This window comes from Gavialis gangeticus, unplaced genomic scaffold (genome assembly GCF_001723915.1).
Source record: "Gavialis gangeticus isolate Ggan-Ray unplaced genomic scaffold, GavGan_comp1, whole genome shotgun sequence".
Taxonomy (NCBI): Eukaryota; Metazoa; Chordata; order Crocodylia; family Gavialidae; genus Gavialis; species Gavialis gangeticus.
The window spans coordinates 9,674,200-9,676,457 of record NW_017729008.1 but is presented as its reverse complement, the minus strand read 5'-3'; the positions used below and the strand labels follow the sequence as shown (position 1 = coordinate 9,676,457).

General features: G+C 51.5%; 1 protein-coding gene across 1 annotated transcript in view; it reads left to right on the top strand.

Annotated features, from left to right (window-relative positions):
* TBC1D22A (TBC1 domain family member 22A) overlaps nt 1-2,258 on the top strand; it is a 559,372-nt gene that overhangs the window by 93,442 nt on the left and 463,672 nt on the right. The window lies entirely within an intron of this gene.

The following is a 2,258-nucleotide window of genomic DNA, read 5'->3' as shown; positions in this document are numbered from 1 at the left end:
GGTAAGACTAACTGGCCTATAGTTTCCCGGGTCCTCCTTCCTCCCTTTTTTGAAGATGGGAACCACGTTGGCCCTCTTCCAGTCCATCGGTACCTCTCCAGAGCATCGCGAGTGCTCGTAAAGTCGTGCCAGGGGACTTGCAATGACCTCAGACAGTTCCTTTAGAACTCTAGGGTGGAGATCATCTGGACCGGCTGACTTGAAAACGTCCAGCCCCTCCAGAAGCTCCCTAACTAAATCCTCGCTAACCCTTGGCCCAGCTGTGCCACCCCCGGGGCCCGAGGGTTGGAAGGGACCTGAACAGATCATCAAGTCTGACCCCTATCCTGGGCAGGAATGAGTGTTGGGATCATAATACCCCAGCCAGATATCTATCCAACCTCCTCTTGAAGACTCCCAAGGTAGGGGAGAGCACCACCTCCCTTGGGAGCCCATTGCAGAGCCTGGCAGGCCTAACGGTAAAGTAATGCCTCCTGATATCAAGCCTGAACCTGCTCTGAATCAATTTGTGGCCGTTATTCTTTGTTATTCCAGGTGGTGCCTGGGGGAACAGACCCTCGCCTATTTTCTGCTGGTCCTCCCTAGTGAGTTTATAGATGACCACCAGATCCCCTCTCAGTCTTCTCTTGTGGAGGCTGAATAGATTCAGGCCCTTTAGTCTGTCTTCATAGGGCCTGTCCCACTGTCCCCTGACCATGCAAGTGGTCCTCCTATGGACCCTCTCGAGGTTAGCCACATCCCTCTTGAAGTTCGGTGCCTAGAACTGGATGCAGTATCCCAGCTGTGAGCTGACCAGCGCCACATAGTGGGGAAGGATCACCTTCTTGGACCTGCCTGTGATGCATCTGTAGATGCATGACAAGGTGTGGTTAACCTTACTGACTGCTTCCTCGCATTGGCGGCTCTCGTTCATCCTGGAGTCAGCAATGAGTCCAAGATCCCTTTCTGCCACCGTGTTGACAAGAAGGGTGTTCTCCAGCCTGTAGGTATGTTTCAGGTTCCTTCTCCCTAGATGCAGCATCTTGTGCTTGTCTGGGTTGAATTCCATTCTATTCTCATCCGCCCACCTCTGTAATCTGTCCAGATCTAGTTGGATTCTCTCCCTCCCCTCCAGTGTGCCCACTTCTCCCCACATCTTTGTGTCATCAGTGAATTTGGACAGTGTGCTTTCCATGCCCACCTCCCAAGTCGCTGATAAAGATGTTGAATAGCACAGGCCTGAGGACTGAGCCCTGGGAAACTCCACTGCCCTCCAGGTTGAAAATGACCTGTCCACCACCACTCTCTGGGTGTGAGCATTGAGCCAATTTGCCACCCATCTGACTGTGTAGGCATCAATACCGCAGTCACCTTTTTTTTTATGAGCATGGGGTAAGAAACAGTGTCAAAGGCCTGCTTGAAGTCCAGGTAGACTACATCCAACTCAGCGCCCGCATCCAAGGACTTTGTGACCTGCTTGTAAAAGGAAACAAGGTTAGTCAGGCAGGATCTGCCCTCAATGAACCCATGTTGGTTGCTCCTGAGCATTACCTCCCATGCTGGGCCCCCGCAGATGTGTTCCTTGATAATTTTCTCAAAGGTCTTCTGAAGGACGGAGGTGAGACTAACTGGCCTATAGTTAGCTGGGTCCTCCTTTCTCCCCTTCTTGTAAATGGGGACCACATTGGCCCTTTTCCAGTCCTATGGGACCTGGCCAGAGCACCATGAGTGCTCATACAGCTGTGCTGGGGTCCTGCTCTGACCTCCGCCAATTCCCTCAGTACCCTTGGATGAAGAGCATCTGGACCTGCTGATTTTTATACACGTCCAACCCCTCCAAGAGTTCCCTAACTAGATTGTCCCTTACCCTAGGCATGGCACTGTGTCCCCTGAGCCTGTCCATAATGCTAGTGGGGGAGTTGTCCCAGTCCCTGCTCAGAAGCATGGAGGCAAAGAACTCATTGAAGAGATCAGCTTTTTCCTTTGTTTCAATCACCAGATTGCCAAGCCTGTTCTGTAGGCGGCCCAGGTTACCTGGTGCTTTCTTCTTACTCCCTATGCATTTGAAAAAGGACTTCTGGTTATCCTTAATTCTGGTTGCCAGGCCTAGTTCCATCTCTGCCTTGACCTTCTTGGTTAGATTTTAGGAAACACTTTCTCACTAGGAGGGCAGTAAAGCACTAGAGCATAGAATCATAGAAGTAGAATCCGAAGGGACCTTGTAGATCTTCAGGTCTGAGCCCCGGCCTGGGCGGGAGAAAAGACTGGACTCAAATGAG